We start from the raw sequence: 20,537 nt of genomic DNA on the forward strand, positions 1-20,537 counted from the left end.
TGTGATTTTTTTGGCAAAAAACGAAACACGATTTTTTTGCTTTTTCAAAGTCAACGGCGAATCTTCGAAAAAAAGCCATTATTTCATCGATGGTTCGAAAATTCAAAATCCAAATTTGCGTCAATTTTCAACTTTTTCAGTATCTAAGGCTATCTCATATTCTCAGTCAGCGAGCAGGTTTCATCTGATGACGTAAAAAAAAAATAATAATACTGATTTTGACACGTTGATATCTTCTATTAGACATATTTCATTTGTTCGGAAATGATTTTTCAAAAAAAATACTTCCACTTTGCTGGTTTTCCTTCGACTTCGAATAATTGAACTGGCATAAATAATTTCCACCGTTATTACTGGAAAAAAGTTATCGATTTTCAGCAGCTCAGCGTGTAACCTCTGTTGGTATTTCTCAAAAAGATTCCTGTTGAGTTTCTCATTTATTTTGCTTTTCGCATATCGAGATCGATTTTACATCAACGAATTGAAAATTAACGCAATACGACCAATGTAAGTATATCTAAATGAACCAGGCCAGCTACCGAAATTGAAATTAAAATCGAAAAAGTTTTCATCCGTAGAAGAGAGGGGAATGCGGTTAATGAAGTTGGAAATCACGTCAAGCTCTTCCATATAATAACGAAAGTTAGTCCGAAAAACAGTCTAAGCCTCGAGCAGAAGCCACCTAAGAAAGGGGAAAATTAGCGCGAGACTAGAAACCGAGCCGAGCCGAGTTAGAGTTACCTCGTAAAATATTGTGTGCTTGTGCAGTGTAGTGCAGTGCACAGGCACACTGCACGCCATCGCTGGAGAAATCCAACCGTGAACTTGCCATTCGTACGTATATACCATTCGATTATTATCGGAAGTGAAGCCGGCAAAGAGCACCGGTCACCATTACACGCCTACCATTAACCTACAAGGTATATACACTGGTGCATGTGCATCTCTCTCTTATTCTATCATTCTTTCTCGGTCTCTTTCTAATCTACGAGTACCTCTACCTAAAACCTATACCTTTCAGCGTATAGCCAGATAGATAGATACTGTGCTGCGTACAAACAAATCGACGCGTAAATTGTACCTGGACTGTGAAATGCGTAGTAGTAGTACTACTCAAAGTCGTAAACCTTGTTATGGTACAGTACGTTTCGAAAAGTACACAACTTGTGTGTAGTGTGTATAATGCAACAGTGATTTCATGAAATAAGAGTAAATTTTTTTTAAATTCAAGTACTCGAGTGCTCGCAAAACTTTTTAAAAATTTAGATTGTATTTAAATCACAAATAATATATCATTTTGACCATTCATTTTTCAGTGGTAAGTATTTCTCATATTATTTGTGTTTCGATTATGAAATGTGGTAAAAGTGAAAGTTGAATTATGACGAGAAGCTTGGAATGAACTCTACAAAGCTTCAATCACGAATGCATTCAATTCAAGTTCAGTTTTTGGTCGATTCTCTTTAAAAGATTCTTGGAAATTTTACGTAAGAATTCATCACATGGGGCGAGGAAAAAAAACCAAAACACTTTGTTGATATCCCTTAAATGCATCAAAAATCGCCCCCCCCCCCCCAAACAAAAAATCAGTCATAGAAGAACATGAAAAAATCTTCCCAAGTCCTCGAAAGACAAAGAAAATTGATCAAACATAAAATCAGCTTCAATAGCTGAATTATTGTTATGTTTCATTTCAACATTTTATCTGGACAAAATATTGAAGCACTTCAATCATATGTAAGGTTTCAGTATCCCGAAACGAACAAAGGGACAGGAAGATACGCCCTGAAAATTTTGAAAACTAGTACCTATTCTGGTAATTTCACCACATTTTAGCATAACGTAGATCTTTTACTCTCAGAGAATACTTTCAACCTCACAGGACTCACGAGAGGAGAGGGCGATTCACGGTCACCAAATTTCTTTGAAAACGGCGAAAATTCAACAATTTTTCAGGACAAAGAAAAAAATTTAGAAGTGAGTAATCTAGGACTTGTAGGGATATTTGGGACCAACAATGAGGTGGAAGGGAGGGGTAAGGGGGGGGGGGGGTTGAAATACCCCACGATACCCAAAAATTGTTGAAAAAACTGATTATGCACACCCCTCCCCCTACCATATTCTGAGTCTCAACAAATGTCCCAAAACAAAGAATCCATTTCGATTTTGAAATTCAAAACTTCAAGATCCTGGAATTGGTGTACAAATTTTCGCAATTTTTCAAAATTTTATGTGAGAAAAAAATCAAAATTTTGTCAATTTTCAACTTTTTTCTATAAAAAGCTGAAATTTGTTACATGCTCCATTTCCGACTCTCGGTATCAATAGGAAACGATTTTGAGCCATTTTGAGTAGTTCTGGAGCCTCCAGAAGATTTTTGAAAAATTTTCAATTTCCAAAAAACTGTTCGTGAAGTTGGAAAGCTGAAAGCTAAGTTCCTCAAAAACCTAATTTCAACGTACTGAGCCGATTGGAGCAAGTTTCAAGCCGTTGTGGAACCTCCAGCCACATTTTGGAAATTCCAGGTTTTCAAAAAAAAAGAAAACTGTGCATGTTAATTTTAGCTTGTAAAAGTGCGACTGGTACTTGTTGTTGACCTTCTCGATCGATGGTATCTAACGGAATTTTTTTCTAAAAAATCACTATTTTTTTCAATTTTAGAAAGCTCTCCATTCGACCGCCCCCCTATTCACATACAAAATTGACAAAATCAAATTTTCCACAGGAAAAATTTCAAAAAAAGTGTTTGAAGAAAATTTGCAAATACAAAATATTTTTCAATTTCAATCAAAATTATAAAAAAAAAACCTAAAAAAAACAAGTTGTCAATTTCATAAAAAATCAACTTTTTCCACAATGATTTGAAACCGTCGCCAATCAACTCAGCATGTTGAAATAAGAGCATGAAACCAATTTCAGCTCTTCAACTTCATTTGGGTAAAATTTTGAGGAATTTTCAACTTTCAAAAACCTGCTGGAGGCTCCAGAACAGATCAGAACTGTTTGGAATTGTTTCCAATCGATTTGGAGGGTCAAAAAAGGAGTAAGAACTAAATTTAAGTTTTCTAGATTGGTTTGGCAAAACATTGATCTTTTTCTCATGCAATTTTGGAAAATGGCAAAAATTTGTATGCAGTTCTAGGATCTTGAATTCTTGAATTTAAAAATTAAAATCAATTCTTTGATTTGGGGCATGAGACTCGGATTGGGCTGGGGAGGAGGGGGGGGGGGGGGAATAAACAGTTGCAAATCATTTCCAATAATTTTTGATTTCCTATCCAATTTGCAAAAATTCGCCAAAAATCAAAAATCCACTCAAACATCTAAAATTTGGGCAGCTGATGGTGTATTTCTGTATGCTCTTTCGATTTAGCTTTATTCGATTCAAAAAAATTGTCTGCCCCTTGGGGTACTTTACTTTCTTCGTCAATTAAATCCAATACCATATTTTTCGTAGCGCTCCTGAATGATTTCCACCATAAATTTCCCATCATCTCAACAAAATTTCATCTCTACAACTGCTCCAAATAGTATAAAAAAACACCCCACAGAGACAGACCTTCGAGTACCCGCCAAGTACAAGATTTTCATCACAAGTGACGTGTTCAACTACAATCCAAGTTCTGCACAAACGAATCGAATACGCACACCATCCATCAAATTTATCTCTGCGGCATCGACTTCCTCATATTTCATTCGCATGGACACCGCACCCGACGAGCCAAGCGAAGCCTCACCCAATCCATAAAAATCGCACATACCACGATGAAACTTTGAAAACGACAACAACGTTAAACTTGAAAAAAAAAAACACAACAAACTGCCAGAAACCTTGACCTCTTATTCGAGTTTTGTTCTTCATCAACCTGTACATTCCAACAATTGCGTTCAATTCGCGTACTGTACCAATACTAAGAGTACATACCATGCACAGTACACAGCCCATCGGCAATGGCACGTTGTTGTTAATTTACCAAACAATTTATGTTACGTGATTTGTCGTTGTCGCGCCTCACGTTTCGTCAATCCCCACAGATCACTCCGAAGCATCGAGATGATGATGATGATGATGCTGCTCACTCAGACTGACTTCTTTGGTGTTTCGTTTCATTCATCTTTCCATCATATTCGACATTCATCCATTCATTCATCCGCAAACCCACACCACACTCGTACATATAAATAAATGTAAACAATACCATATCGATAATCGTATTACGCACGTCCATCGTTATTACATCAACAATCATCGTTTCTATACGTAAATAGACGAAACACGATGACCAGAAATTCGTTGATTAAAATGCTAATCGTATAGTAAAACCACTCGTTATCGTTTGAAAAATGCTAATGCTCGCGTACCCAATACCTGCCTGTACCTTACCTATGTTGCACCATTCATCAAAAAACAGCTACTATACGAGTATGTCCATCTCCATATATGAGAGCTCAACGTACTACATTTCTAATCAAAGATGGGGAAAAAAACACACACACGTGTTTAGATTCCGGTATCGTTATTATCGTCGTTTTTATATGATTCACGTGTGGTGAGTCGAGTCGTGTCCATGTGTTCTTATTCTTATCACTATGCGAATATTTTTTGCATTATTATCATTTCATTTCCTCATACGCATTTGATTTCGATTTTCTTTACGCACGCACCTCAAGCACTTACGATAACCTAAATAATTCCGTTTCGTAATTAATAGCTGTACGAATCTTTATTATGGATGTGTTGTTGTTTCCCCATATTCTTCTTGCTCGATCGATATGGTTTTGATTGGTAAAGGTATTGATCAGAGATACATACAAAATCACGACATCAACAGTATCGTACACATTTGATCAGACAAATAATTCCACAAACATGAAATAGTGATCAAATTTTTGAAAATTTTCCAAATCTAATTTGTTAGGTAGGTTCTGGGGTAAAAATATTCAAGTTTTTGATGTCTCATGTTGAACTTTTTTACTCAGGAAAATTGGATCCAGATGTAAAAATTTGTAAGTCAGAAAACCAAGATCCAGGTTCAATAGATTTTCGAATCCAATTTCAAGACTTAAGAATAAATCTAGATCTACCTTTTACATATCACAGGAATAAACAAAATGGGAATCCTCCCCTCCCCTCCCCTCCCCCCAAAAAATTATGTATCCAAAATACAATTTTGAATATTTTTCAAAAATCATGTCTTGAAAATCTTCAAAATCATTCACTCTCCTTTCCTGAAAACTTACGTAAAGAGAGGGTGGGAGTGGGGGAGAGAGGGAACAAAAATCAAAGGTTGATAGGTGATACTGAGTCCAAATGAAGCCACATCCAAGTAAAAAATGCTAAAATCAAGTCATCTTCTGACTCAAAATTTTGATCAAGTGGCATTTTCAGGATCTAATTTTTTGGAGAACAAAAATAGCGAAAGAATTTATCAAACTGCTGCAACTTTTCAAAAAGCAGGACTTCTGAAGAGTATTTTCGAGATTTTCACAGATTTTGTTCCATCCTTTCTTCAACAAATACATACATTCTCAAAGTTCGAGATAAAAATCCTCAGTCCTTCACTCCCAAGATCAATACGTCACACTCCAAAATATTTATTCAGCTTTTTGTAGTTTTTTCAAAAATTTCGAGTCAGAAAGGCAGGTGTCAATCAAAAAAAAAAAGACTGGTGGCTGAATTCAGCACCTTTGAATTGGTAAATTTTTCGTAATTTTGTTTTCAAAATTCAGGGTGTCTAACAAAATTTCTCCGGAGAAATGCAGTACTTTTACAGTACCTTTTGCATTATCTTATTTTTTTTATCCAGCTTACACCGACCTCCCCCCCCCCCAGAAAAAAAAATATTTTTGAACCCGTTGGAATTGGTCGATAAAATTTTTACAAGTATTAATTTAACAAGTGTTGCCATCTTTTGAGGTACAAAATGAACATTTTTTTTTTAAATTTTCACCAATTACTTAATTCATTTTGAGGTTTTTAAAAAATTTTAAATCAATGATTCTGAGAAAAAATACAGTGCTTTTCAGGCAAAATGCAGTACTTGGCAGTACTTGCAGTACCGAGGATTTCAATGCAGTACTTTTACAGTACTTGCAGTACCTGTTAGACACCCTGAAATTGGAGAATGACAGGGGCACACAAAGAGGCCTTATTCAAAAGAAGGCGAAAATTCCAAATTTGACACTCCGGAAGTGGGCATACATGATGCGTTACACGTTATTTTGAAAAATAAAAATAAACCTAAAACATGTTTGAAGAACTGAAGTAAGGGAGGGGGAAGGGAGGTCAGAGAGAAGAACTGGACCAAAAAAAATGTGTTATTCCAAAATACAATCAAATTTCACTACTTTTCGCTCATTTTCAAAACTTTTCAATGTTTTTTTCATGTTTTCATATCATTTAAACAAATTTTCATTCTTTCAAGTGTAATTTTTTGAGCATTTAAAAAAAAAATTCGTCAATTTTTGGTAATTTACAATGATTTTAAGGGTTTTTTTTCATGTTTTCATATAGCTTCAACTTCTGTTTAATCCCTTTTCGTGTGATTTCCATCAAATTTCACTGAAATTTTTTTAGTCATTTTCAGAATTTTTATTGTTTTTTTTTTTTTTTTTACAGGTCATCAACTCATCATTTATCATTTTTACATGTTTTCATACTTTTTCATGCAATTTTTTGTCGATTTTCACTGAAATTGCATTAATTTTTGTCTGGTAATTTTTAGGTAGGGATTTTAATACCATCATTCCAACATGTTTCAGTACTTTTTCATGCAATTCGCGCCCGATTTTTTCCAAACTTGGATCAGTTACTCCAATTTTTTCTTACTCATTTTCTTCAAATTGGATAATTTTCAAATTTGGAAAAATGTACTCCAACCTCCCCTCCCCCAACAATTTGGAAACCCCTCCATAAAAAACTAAAACCTATTTTTTTCGGTTTAGTTTCAGAGCTCAGTCCTCAATCACTGCTTAAAATTTGGATATTTGACTTTTATTCGAGCTCACGATCCTCAGAAGTCAAAACCTTGCCCCTTTTAACCTTCAACAATTCAAAATCTGTTTCCAAAAACTTACAGCTTACATAATTTCGATTCAACTTGAGAAGTAAATGACAGCTTTGCTCATATGTATATCGAAATGATTTTTGCCCTGTTACATTACTCAATTCTCATAATATCCTAACCAGTAACCTCGTTCCTAGAAGGTAATTCCTGTCCGCAGTGTTCATCGTGTGCAATATTGTGTGCAGGTCGATGAAGATGTAAGAAAACAAAACCAGCACAGGGACATACCAACGCGAACCATGCTCTGGAATGGGCCAACTTTCGCCGTCAAGTTCACGTACCTTACATTTATGGAACTTATTCGCATACTATATGCCTTCAATGAACACACATCGCACACAATCCATCAACTACACACATATTACAAGTCCAGCACATGCTGCACTTACTTGCATGAATGACGAGTCATTTTTGCACGTATGTCGTTGCCTTTTGACTTTAAAAGATTTCGTATTAGAACCCTGAACTAGTAAAGGGCATCATGTACCCGGAATCCGTACAAATACAACATATACTACGATCGCATATCAAACGACCACCGTCATTTCCTTCTCTTCTACACGTCTTCTTGCCATGTCTATACCGTATACGTAGGAGTATAAGAGCATATATGTATAAGTAATACCTCCTCACTCTCTACTTCTGCCTCCTTCTGCGCGCAAATGCATTGCATTCCTGCACCATCACACATCGTATATGTATATGTATTATAGATTGGTTTAAATGAACGCTTCCTTAAACATACTCGCACTCCCGTAGTCCCCTTAAGTCAGGCACAGTGCCACGATAACTAGCTCCGGCTCCGCGTTAAGTAAATTAACAGACCACGCATCGAAAATTCACGCGTACACGCATTCTATCATCCTATGTACAGCCTGAACCACAGCCTGAGGTGACGTGTGTACTGTGTATAGTGTACCAAAGGGGGCCACACATCCACCACACACACGAGCCTGATTAGTTGGCACCGTCGTCATCAATTTAACGTATTTAAACAATCGACTATATACCGGTAGCTTACACTTACGCTTACGACTACAACAACTCTACCAACGCATACCAACAATGGAATTCCATCACGCTAATAATGCGACAATATTAAAAGGAAAAACAACAACAACAACAAGAAAAATATGCATCCGAATGACGCGCGAAAATATTCCAAATATTTCGTTCTCTTTGTCACCAGCCCAGCGTACCGTAAATCGACGCCTCAAGGCGGCATCAACCGGCAATGTGCTTTCGCCTTATTTTTCTTGACGTAATAATGCACTCACTCTATACAAGGTTTATACCGCACAAGTACTCAATTCACTCCCCACAGCTCCCTCTCAATCGTAGATTTTCGTAAATCCAAACGTGACCAGAAAAAGTCTACGATGGTGAAATATGCACTTACTATAGAGTTGTTTCACAATTTTGATGATTGATGAATGACAAATTTGAAGACAATTTGACGTCGGAGCCACTCATTCCTGCAGCTCTGAAATTTAAAACCGAAACGAGATCTAGCTCTTTTGAATTGTGATTTTGACTTGACACATTATAAGATATGAATATGACCCTCTAATCAATCGAAGTATCACAAACGAGCCATTTTGAAAATTTTCGAATTTTTTTCGAAAAGGGGAAGAGGGGAATGGATGATTGACCCAAAACGTCATAAATGAGAGGGAAACAATATAGTTTCCAAGCCATCTGATCATCAGATTTCATAAAATGAATTCACACAATTTTTTTCTCGGCCTCGAGTTCTTGAAATATAAGATTTTCCAAAAGCAAAAGCATCCTTTGATCAAATTACACTATTTCAACGTTCAAAATTGAAATTGAAATTTTTAGGTTCCATTTTTTTTTTTTTTTTTGATACCTTAATTCCAAAGAAAAATTATTCTTCGTTGCTTAAAATTTTACAAAAATGACAAAATTGGAACTAAAAAAGCTGGAAAAAAATATGAAAAACTAAATTTGAAACGCTTCAGTTTCGTTCATTTTTTCCCAATCCTCTAAATCTCCTCACCCCCCTCGCAAAGAAAACAGGAAAACAAAGCGATTTCCGGTTTCAAAAAAACGATTGAAAAATAACAAAACTGAGACGACAAAAAAACGAATATTGAAATGTTTCAATTTTGCCCCCTTTCTCATAATACTCCCCCCCCCCCAATAGCAAAATTAACAATTTCTCCTGTTTCTTGAAAACTTTTCAAAAACCGAGAAAATTGAAAAATGATGAAACTGCAGGAAAAAGAAACAAAAAAATATCTCTCAAAGTCAATGAGTACCTCACGTTCCTCTGAATCACTTTCCTCATTTCCTAGAACTTTACAAAACACGACAAAACTGAAACTGAAACTAAAATATAAAAAACTGAAAATTGAATAAAATTACTCAATTTCATCTATTTTTTTTTTGTTCACAATACTCTCAACCTCTTCCCTCCCCCCTTCCCCGACGATGAAATGAACCACTTCCTCCGTTTGTCAAAAATATAACAAAACCGAAAAAACCTGGAAAATGAAACGAAAAAACTGAAATTGAAACAAAAATAAAAATAAAGAATTTTCTAAACGGATATTGAAAAATGATACATCTGGAAGAGGAGACAAAAAATTTGAAGCTTCAGTTCCAATTTTTCTTTCAATGGGGAACTCAAATCACCCACCACAAAGAATACAGTAAAACGAATCACTTTCCTCATTTCCTAGAACTTTATAAAAACCCGACAAAAAACAACGGAAACTGAAACTAAAATACAAAAAAATGAAAATAAAATACAATCACTCAATTCCATCCTATTTTTCTTTGTTTGCAGTAATTTTACCCCCCCCCCCCCTCTCTTCCCTCCACATAATCAAATGAGTCATTTTCCCTGTTTCTTGAAAAATTTACAAAAAACTGAAAAAACTGGAAAATGAAACGAAAAAACTGAAACCAAAACAAAAATGGGAATGAAAATTTTCAAAACAAAAATTAAAACTGAAATTAAAAAATGATAAAACTGGAAAAGGAAACAAAAAAAGAAAAAAATTGAAGATTCAGTTCTAATTTTTTTATTACCTTGATCCTCCCCCACCACAACAACAAACGACAAAACTGAAACACCGAAATACAAAAAAAAATGAAAATTGAATGAAATTTTTCTATTTAATTTTATTTCTTTTTACAATACTCTGATCGTCCTCTTCCCCCTCCCCCCAAATAATAAGAGTGGATGACTTCTTTTGTTTTTCAAAAAAAAAATTACCTACAAAATGAAGAAAAAATGAAGCTGAAATGAAAAATTTTCATAATGAACATTGAAACTAAAAATTGATAAAACTGGAAAATGGAACCAAAAAACTGAAACATTATCCCCTCCCCCACCCCATAAAGGTAATATCAACCACTTTACCCGTTTCATAAAATTTTACAAAAAATGAAACTGAAACAAAAATAAACAGAATTTTTTCAGTCTCAAGCAAATTTTTAGGATTTTTAAACTAAAAATCTATCTTTTTTTTAATTCTCCAAATTCGTATTTTCAATATACATTCCAATATTTCATTTTTGAACAATATTTTTGAGAGTTAATGAAGGATAGAAAATCACCTCAAAATATGCCTACGTAAAACTGAAAAAAATTCTTAATTCAACATTTCACCCCGAATAATACAAGTTTCGCTCTCCGTTGAAAAAAATCTTGAAAAAATTTTCAATTCCACAATCACACTCGTTGTTCTCTAATCGCAACATCACACCCACATTCCTATCGCACGAGCCTTGTATTACGGTTTCCTCTCCTCCTACAACGTCTGCAACATAATCGACACGTCTGAAAAGTAATTAGCGATCAATCTAACGCGGTAATTTGATATGAATAAAAATCATAATAAACACCGCGTTACACGAAGCGAATTAAGCTCTCTTTAAATTAAAAATTTCCTGTTCTGATTTACGATCGAGAGTTCTTTGTCATCTCTCCCGTCCCTTCCTCCTATACTGCCGCGCTAACACAGGGACGATTGAAGTCGTATACTTTTGTACGTACGGACTATTTATATTCTTACATTTATTATATTTTCAAGTACATATGTACAGAGAGAACAAGGTGACTCGAAACGAGTGTTACGAATCTTCTACTATCAAAAACAAATCCGAAAACCCTTCGAATTTGTCGAAGTGTCCTTTTTTTTGAAGTGATTAAAAAACGATTAAATTCGTTATCGTTACTCATTCGCAAGTGTACTGTAGGTCTTCAATCATCGTGAATCACAGAAGTATACGACGACTAAAAGGTAATTATTTTTGGGGAGGGAGGAGGAGGAGTTGAAATTTCGTTCGACACCGTCTTCTTGAATAATCAACTGATGATTTAATTTATTGAAAACGTAAGTCTTCAATCACTCATTGAATTTGATGGGGGAAAAGGCAAAGATAAACGAAGACTGAAGAGTTCAGAGTATGGGACCAAAAATTGAAAAGTGAGGCATTCTCACTCAGCATAAAATAGAGCTACGTTTAAAAAGTTATTCAAAAAAAACCTTTTCAATTTCTCATAAAAAAATTGATTTTTTTTTCAAGATTATACTCGTAGAACACTGTGGAAGTGTGGGCTAACGAACTTTACGAACCATCTTGTACTTAGCATCATGTCGTTGTTAAAAATACATCAGTCAAACTTTTTATAGGGCGATTAGCTAATTTTTATATTCGTTTTGTTTTTAAAAAACACGACATCGAGGTTTTTTTTTGTTTTTATATCATCTTCTCTCCTTTTTTTTTTTTTTAATAAATAGAATATTTACGAGTAAAAAGTTAAATTAGTTTCCAAGACCACTTATATAAAAATAAAACTAATAATTGTTCGATGCGAATTGAAACGCAACAAAAATACAATTTCAATTTCAAAACGAAACACGAAACTATTACGTAACTTTTCTTTTTGTATAGGTACTTATACCCAAATGGATTTAATAACCCTGAAAAAGAAACCGTCCAAGGAAAGGAGAAGGGAGGTATTCGTCAAACAAAATGCCAAAACAAACATACGAGTTCAGAGTACAGATATATATATATAAAAAAACAAAAAACATGATGAAAAATTCCATCGTTGGTACGTTTGAAAAAACGTATGGAAATTTCCACAATTCTCGGCATTGAAAAAAATACATAGAAAAAGGCTCGAACATTTTTAATCATCAAATTAACCGTATCGGTTTCATAAAACCCCAGAGAGTTCAATTTTTTCACGTTTACAATTTGTTAAATTGATCGCTGAATGAGATAAAAAAAAAACCATACCCACGAATAATTTCGATAAAACGAGAAAAAAATGCACCCGAAATTCCCAGAAAAACTTGACCCAACATACGTTTAAGTAATTTCACAAAACGAACACTTTTCACATATTTCCTTCATCATTCATTTCCAACTTCGAAGCATTAAAAAAGAAAATCCCGACGTCGACTTTTCCCCATTGTTAGCTGCTTTTTTTAGTATAGAAACTTTCCAAATAATACAACACCGTTATACTTTGTCAAGTACACAAAGACACTCCATCTCTAAAACCACCTTTCTGTCTCCCTTTCGCTATTCCTGCGGTGTCTGTGTTCTATCATCGTCGTTCATCCAGTAAGTAGAGGTACAGGGTAGAGCTCTTTTTAACCTTTCGAGTGGGCCACTTTACCCAGACGCTGACGCTGCTTGAGAAAACAAAAACGTCGTTGCCCTTTCGATAATATTACGTCTCCGCCACCTTTCCATATAATATAATGCTACACTCGCTTTTCATTCTTCGACAAATGAAAATACCCACGCTGAAATAATCAATACCGCTGTCTGGCAGAATTTTCTAAGTGTTCTTTAATACAACACAATTTTATATAGGTGTGCTTTTCTCCGTCGTCGCGCGAAAACCCTGAGAAAATATACAATACCTAAACGAACGAGTCGGAATTCTTTTTATCGCAAAAGTTCACGAATACGAGGATGAGGTCTAGGGGGAGGGGGGGGGTCGAATGAATACACCGAATGGGAATTGCAATTGATAAGAGAATAGATTATTCTTTTGCTCGCGAGGTGATCTCCATCATAATATTGTACTGGTTGGGGTTTGAAATTCTCGAGATCAAAACTGATGAACGAATTCGCACATTGTTTTAAAACGAATCATTCGCGAAGGGTGTTCAGTTCAGTTTGCTGAAACCAAATCTGAAACCTAATCTTGGATCGAGTGTCTACCAAAATTTGATATTCAAAAATCGACTTTTTTCCAGTACTCTACCCCTCCCCTCATCCTTTCAACGAAAAAAAAACCTGGGAAAAATGTATGAAATACATACTCTGTTCGCAGAAAGACACGATCTAGTAATATGCAATACCTGGTTGCCTGGTTCAAACAGCATGGACGTGGGTCAGTCCTAGAGATAGAGTCAGAAACCAGATTGACTACAAACACGTAGGAAAGATTCCAGAACACAGTAAAGAGCTGTCATACATATCCTGGTGCTGACAGTAACTCTGACCACAAGCTACTGGCTGCAAAATGCCAGATAGTCTTGAAGAGCCAGAAGAAGAGCAAGGAACGATACCAACAACTTGACATCGCAAAAATCAAATCAAAAACTGTGCAAAAGAAATTCCGAGAAGAACTGGAAAAACAAAAGGAAGACAAGTTGGAAGAAGAACAAGGTATCAACAAAAAAAGGTAAGCATGGAAACGAAAGGTTAAAACAGCAGCAGAAAAGTCTATTCCACTCAAAGGAAAAAGAAAACACAAACCACGGATGACTCTAGAGATACTGGTTCTGATGGAAGAACGAAGAAAAGCAAACAGATCAAGTAATGAATACACAGCACTAAATAACAAGACCATGGGAATGTGCAGAATGGCCAAAAATGAGTGGTATGAGGAGAAGTGCCAAGAAATAGAAGATCTGGAGAAAAGGCACAACTTTAGAGAAATGCATACCAAAGTGAAGCAGATGATGGCCACCCACAAGAAAAGGAGAAGTGTAATAGCATATATGCGAAGAAAAGACGGAAACTATTGTGTTAACAATTAAGAAACAGAAGAGGTCTGGATCAGCTACATACAAGAATTGTACGGAGATCAACACACTCCCGGCTCAAATGGAAGTTTCATCCACAGAGGAGGCACCACAAATTGAAATGTGGGAGCTGAGGAACGCAGTGAAGAGAGCCAGAAACCACAAAGCAGTGGGGGAAGATCTCATACCAGTAGGGCCCTACAGTTTCACTCGGGTGAAATTGGTCGGCCATCTTTGGTGCAAAATAAATTATTATAAACAAGCAAGGTTTCAGCCAATCACAGCACAGATGTTCATCAAGTGACGTCACTGTGACGTTTAATTGACATTGTCTACTTTGTTTATTTACATTAATTTTGCACCAAAGATGGCCAACCAATTCCACCCAAGTGAAGCTACAGATTCCTTGATACCAGTAGACTTGATTAAACATCTAACACCGGAGTATGAAAAGGAGCTGTTGAAGATAATAAATGAAATATATAAAGGTATGCTGCCTAAAGACTTCAAAGAGGTAAATTTCGTACCAATACCAAAAAACAATAACTTGCAAAAATGCTCTGAATATAGAAGCATCGCATTAATGAGCCATGCACTGAAGCTACTACTTACCATCATAAATGCCAGAATTGAAAAGATAGATGAAAATCTAGGTGAAACACAATATGGCTTTGTAGCAAAAAAGGGATGAGAGATGCAATCGCCCTACTGAAAGTGATCATTCAGAGGCAGGCTTCTCAGACAAGACCAAAAAACTCGACCAATGACTGCGACCAGACCCAAAAATGCACACAAGACCGAGTAGACTGGACTGGACCTTACACCTCAAAAAAAAATCATGTAAATATTAACCAAACAGATGACCCTTTTCAGAAAAAATAACAGGGACAGATAGAGACCAAAGACCTTTCTAAAAAATCAGAGCAATGACCACGGTTTGGACCTCAGTTATGTCCAATTTTTCAAATTTATAATGCCATTTTAGATGCCTTATTTCGGTTATTTTGAATAAATTTCCATTGTGATTTCATTTCTTTCGAAGTTTCAATGTTTTGAAAGTAAAAATCCCATTTTTCAACTCATCTTAGTGTTAGTAAGCTTTTTTCTTTCTGAAAAATGAAGACCGTTTTTTGGACCTGGGCTGACCCATGATCACGATGGAAATATCTGGTCAGGACCGAGCTGGACCGACCTACAAAGACAAAAAATGCAGAACCAAATGACCTGACCAGACCGGACTGTTTGAAAGCTCCAAACTAGGACCTTGATTTTGGAGCAACCTCAAAACCTGAGCGGTCCTACAAGCCTGTTTAAAGGGCACTCATTGAGTGCAAATAGGGAAATCATTGCTTGCTTCGTTGATTATGAGAAAGCCACTAGAAACTAGCCAATATAGATGGAAGTATACGCTATCTCCTGTATAATGAGTGCAACCCCGATGCTGATGACTATAAAGAAATAAAAATTGAAAATTTCATATCTAATTCAGGATAATTTTTAGCAAAAAATGCAACCTTTTTTGCAACTTTTGCGACCTATTTTCAAAATCGCGACTTTTTCGCGACTTTCGCTACCACCCTGTCTTACAAAACTTTTAAAACAAATCCCTATAATGAATTTCAGCGAATTCAAAAGACCAGGATTCGGTTTCATTTTCGGTTCAATTTGTCACAATTTATCAAACGAACACTCGTCAATCTTAATTTCACCAAGACAAAAAATCCAGCAACAAATTCACCACCGAATAAAAAAATTGGACCACTGTTATATCTTCTCATCTCAGTTCGCAGTTTAATTTCCTGCCAGAAAAAAATAATTTCCTCCACTTCAACTTTCTTTAAAACGAGCGAACAGGAAGCCAGGCAATTTATCGGATATTACCACTATACGATATTGGCTATATTGTCATAAATTCTTCGCAATGTACCGCACAACAACAACAACGACGAATTCCAGGTATACGAGTAAATCGAGGTTTGAAGTTAGTAGATCAGTAAATGCATCGAGTCACGGTGTAACTGGCACATCATCGCCGGTATCGCGCATTGGCCAGTCTATCAGAGAATGTGCCAGTGCTAGTACCATTATCGCTCTTTTAAAAAGACTTGGCACTCTACTACGAGTATAATTACCATTCTTGTACCAGATTAAAGCATGTCATCGGATATATTTCATTACAGGTTATACTCACTAACTGACACACACACACACTCGCATAAATGCAACCGAACGTGGACATTCGATTTGAACGAATATTGAAAAAAAAAAATGCAATAGGCGAAAATTAAAAAATACTCGATAATTACGATATAGTATACGTTACAGTAGGCTATCTTTTTTCACCGGCGATTAAGTCGTAACGTGATAAAACGGTGCAACGGAGAATCAGACGGCGAGGATTCGCTTTCACTCAAATCATTTAATTCTCTTCGCTTTCTAGACGATGTCACAGTACAACGAATGCGATGTCTACGAAATTCATACGAGTACATACAACCAATACGATGCTCAAAAATATACTCGATGGATTAGAATTTTGATCACGATAACAGATTATGTATTACAGGGTGGCTCTGATCTCAAGGTTTCGCTTATTGTTGCCCTCCTCCTTCCTGAAAGTGGTCGAATTTCTTATTATTCTCTCCCCCCCCCCCGAACCTCTTGAACTGGTACTCAGCGATTCGAACTAAACGAAGCTAGATTGAAATAGAATTCTCTGAAATCCCTCTTGACCAACAATTTCAAGTACAAGTTCATTTTTGGATTTTCGGTCAATTTTCGAAAATTCAAGAAATTTGAAAAAGCGGTTTTCAAATTTTTTTAGTGGATTTCGAGTAATGTGAATAAATAGGCTACGAATAATTCTATCAAATTCAACTCTCGTCTCCTTCAACAACTCGTAGTTTTGGAAAGTTGTGGAATTTTTCAAATTTTTTGGAATTTCTCGTTTTGAAAATTAAATTTAAACCTAACGAGATGGAGATAGATACGTGTACGTACATACTATACCCACCAAGGTTGGTACTAAGATCATTTCTCGTGCTTTTTCGGCTCTTGAACTTTGAAAATTGAATTCAAATCTCATATCGATGAAGCGTATCAGACTCATTAAATCAGTTAATTTTCGACCGTCATACAATTTTCCGGTACGCATTTTATATCATCATCATTTACGCATTTTCTTTCGATCGTCTCCAGAAATTTCTAATCACCCTGGAAAGGCAGAAAATCAACTTTGGTCGAAGCTTTTTCTCGATCAACTTAGGTGGTAACAAAGAAATTCTACGAGTGCGTGTTCAAAATTGAATTTTTCATTTACTTTGTGAATTTTCTGAAAAAGTGGGGGAAAAATCAAATTTCCAACGTGTCTAACGAGCATTTTTTTTCGACAAGATATCGCATGGTGTGTCTACATGGTCCGAAATTCACTTTTGAAGACCACCAACTCCTAAAATTTCACGATAATCACCAAAAATGGTCTATAGGATGTCCAATAAGCACAGACCAGAGTTAATATGGTCGCCGAAATTCATTTTTGGTCCTTCCATAGCAATTTGAAATTTCTGGAGAAATTTGAAAAATCGCTGGAGGCTCCAGAACTGCCAAAACTACGAGTTGTTAAAGTGTGAGAGTTGAACTTACAGAATTATTAAAAAATATTTACTTTGCTTAAAAAATTCATGTTTTACAAAAAAAAATTGAATAAAAATCGCCTTAAAAACAGCCTTTTTCGAATTTTTCAAATTTTCAAAAATTACAGATAAAAATCCAAAAGTGAAGTTAACACTAAAAATTCAGACCACTTTCTGTCAATCTAGATGGGGTTCGTTCAAAAGATTCCCACGTTGGTGGAAAATATACAAAAAACTCATCATTTTCTCTTAAAATTCAGCCAATTTTGGCGGGCGTCGGGGGGAGGGGGAGGGGAATAACTTCAGTAACCAAATTCAAAATCAGCAATTGAAAATTCAAAAAAAAACAATAAACGTTAGGGTGGTCCTCATTTTTGAAGTTGAGATTTTCCACCCCCCCCCAAACCCCGAAGGCCCAAAGTGGAGACCTCTGGTGAGAAATTAATTCCCTATTTTCTATTTTTTCCATTTTCAAAGAACTCTGGCTGCGGTGGGCCAATTTTCAAAAATTTTATAAAATACAGAATTCACTGTGAAATTTCAAGTTCTACCATTCCTACAAAGTCTCTTTTGAGTAAAATAAACTCTCATGACGATTTCAGCCCCCTCCATTGAAAACCAAGCTGACCTACTAAAATCGCTGAAATTTAATGTAAAATATGAATTTCAGCTATTCCAGAGGACCAACTTGGTTTTCTAAGGATGGAGTTAATATCCTCATGAAAGTTCATTTCGCTCTAAAAAGACTTTGTAAAAGTGTTAGAACTTGAAATTTTTGAATTTTGAAAATTTTGCTTTGAAGGTACTTAGGTTTTTTCAAATTTTTGAAAATTGAGAGGCCCATCACAGCCCGAATTTTTTAAAAATGAAAAAAATAAAAAATAGGGAATTATTTCTCACCAGAGGTCACCACTTTGAGGGTTGGGAGCAGAAGAAATCGCGATTTTTTTCATCATGTATTCAAGGACCACCCTAAAGCTTCCTTTATAGTGGCGATAAGCTGGCAATAGAAAATTTCTACAGAAAATCGTGGAATTTTTTCAAACTCAATTTTAAGCACTTTTGAACCTCTAAACTTGCAAAATAATAACATTTCTTATAAATTCTGATGATTATTCACTTTAATAAAAAGTTTTCAATCTTCATCTCATTCATCACTTTTCTATGGAAAAGTTAAAAAATTTTGACTTTTCCATAGAAAATTGATAAAATTCCACAGCCGGGAATAAATGCTTCCATTTGAATGTACACATTTGTCTTTTCTGTAGAAAAATTCCACGGCCACTATAAAGGAAGCTTAATCAACATTCTACCTAATTTAAAGCGAATCACAAAAGACGATTGAGACTATCGTGATAATTTTTTAGTAAAAGGGTAAGACCTTTTGGCAACCATTGGCAAAAAAATGATACCTTTTCCAAACTTTTCCAGAGAAATGAGACTATTTTGCAATTTATTGGGAATAAAGCAACACTTTTCGACAATTTTGGACATAAAAGTTAGAATTTTTGGCAATTTTAAGCGTAAAAGCAAAATTTTGAAAATTTTACTAAAAAGCAGAGATTTTTTTGACGATTTTTAGCGATAACGTGAGACTTTCTTGCTAATTTTTGGTAAAAAAGTGACTTTTTTTTGAAAACTTTTGGCAAATGATGAGACTTCAACAATTAAGGCAAGAAGGCGAGGCTATTTAGCAAAAAAAACAAATCTTTTGGATAATTCTTGATGAAAAAAAGAGTTGGCAATTTTGGTAGAAAAATATAAGATTAAAAGTACAGTGATCATCGATAAGAGAATAACGAATCAACTTTTGAGAGGGGAGGGGCTGATGAGGAGGAAGCAGTGATTTGAGTTGAAAATTGTGAAAGAAAAATGTTCATACTGTAAAATAAATTCTGAAAAAATCCAAAAAAAATATCAAGACTGAGATAAAAAAAAGTTGTTGAGTATGGGTGATTGAGGGGGGGGGGGGGGGGGGTGGTAATACCTTTTTACTGCAACTTCCACAGATATGCAACATATCAAAATATCAACCAAATCAACCAACTCATGTCTACTATCAAATTGAGGACTACGAAAGACTTCTAAAAATACTATCCCCAAAATTGACAACTCATATCTTCATAGGTAAGGAGCGGTTTGAAAACTTGAATTGAATATTCTTTAGGGGGAAGGCGGGGTTGGAGGGAGTGTTGATTTTTTCGAGAAAACTCCTCGTGAGCCCCCACAAAATAACCCACGTTTCGTCAAAATTGGTCGTGTAGATTTTGAATGAAAAACTCATACAATTACTTTTGAGGAAAAGTGGCCTTCCTCAAGAAGCACTCAACACGTGGAGGTCTGAAACTTGAACGATCAAAGTAATCTCGAAATTATCTCTACCTTCTCACCTTGGACTTCAAAAGGCAATTTCATCGTTTTCATTCTCCTATGCCTTCTTCTCCCCTTACCTGCAAAGTCCAAAAAAAGTTATGCCAGAAGCCCCTCCTCCTCAAAATTGGAACTTGAACAAATCAAAATAGGTAAAATCTTTTAAAAACTCTCCTTTCGTTTCAGGATTTTTTTAAAAAGTCCACTTCTGAAGAAAAAACCTCCGTTGTGCCTTCGAAACACGTTGGTCGCCTTAATATCCCCCCTCCCCTGTCAAAGTGGAAATCTAAGGTGATCCAACTTCCGAAAACCTTCCACCAAAACAAAAAACTTTTCTAGGAAATGATCATTATATGCACAACGGTGACCCATTTCGGATGAATGAACACGTTAGTTTACATTTACCTACAATACATACACACATCGTATTGTGCTACCCT

The 20,537-nt window shown here is 35.6% G+C and overlaps 1 protein-coding gene across 1 annotated transcript in view; it reads right to left on the reverse strand.

Annotated features, from left to right (window-relative positions):
* fax (failed axon connections) overlaps positions 1 to 20,537 on the reverse strand; it is a 72,161-nt gene that overhangs the window by 50,376 nt on the left and 1,248 nt on the right. The window lies entirely within an intron of this gene.

This window comes from Planococcus citri, chromosome 3 (assembly GCF_950023065.1).
Source record: "Planococcus citri chromosome 3, ihPlaCitr1.1, whole genome shotgun sequence".
Lineage (NCBI taxonomy): Eukaryota > Metazoa > Arthropoda > Insecta > Hemiptera > Pseudococcidae > Planococcus > Planococcus citri.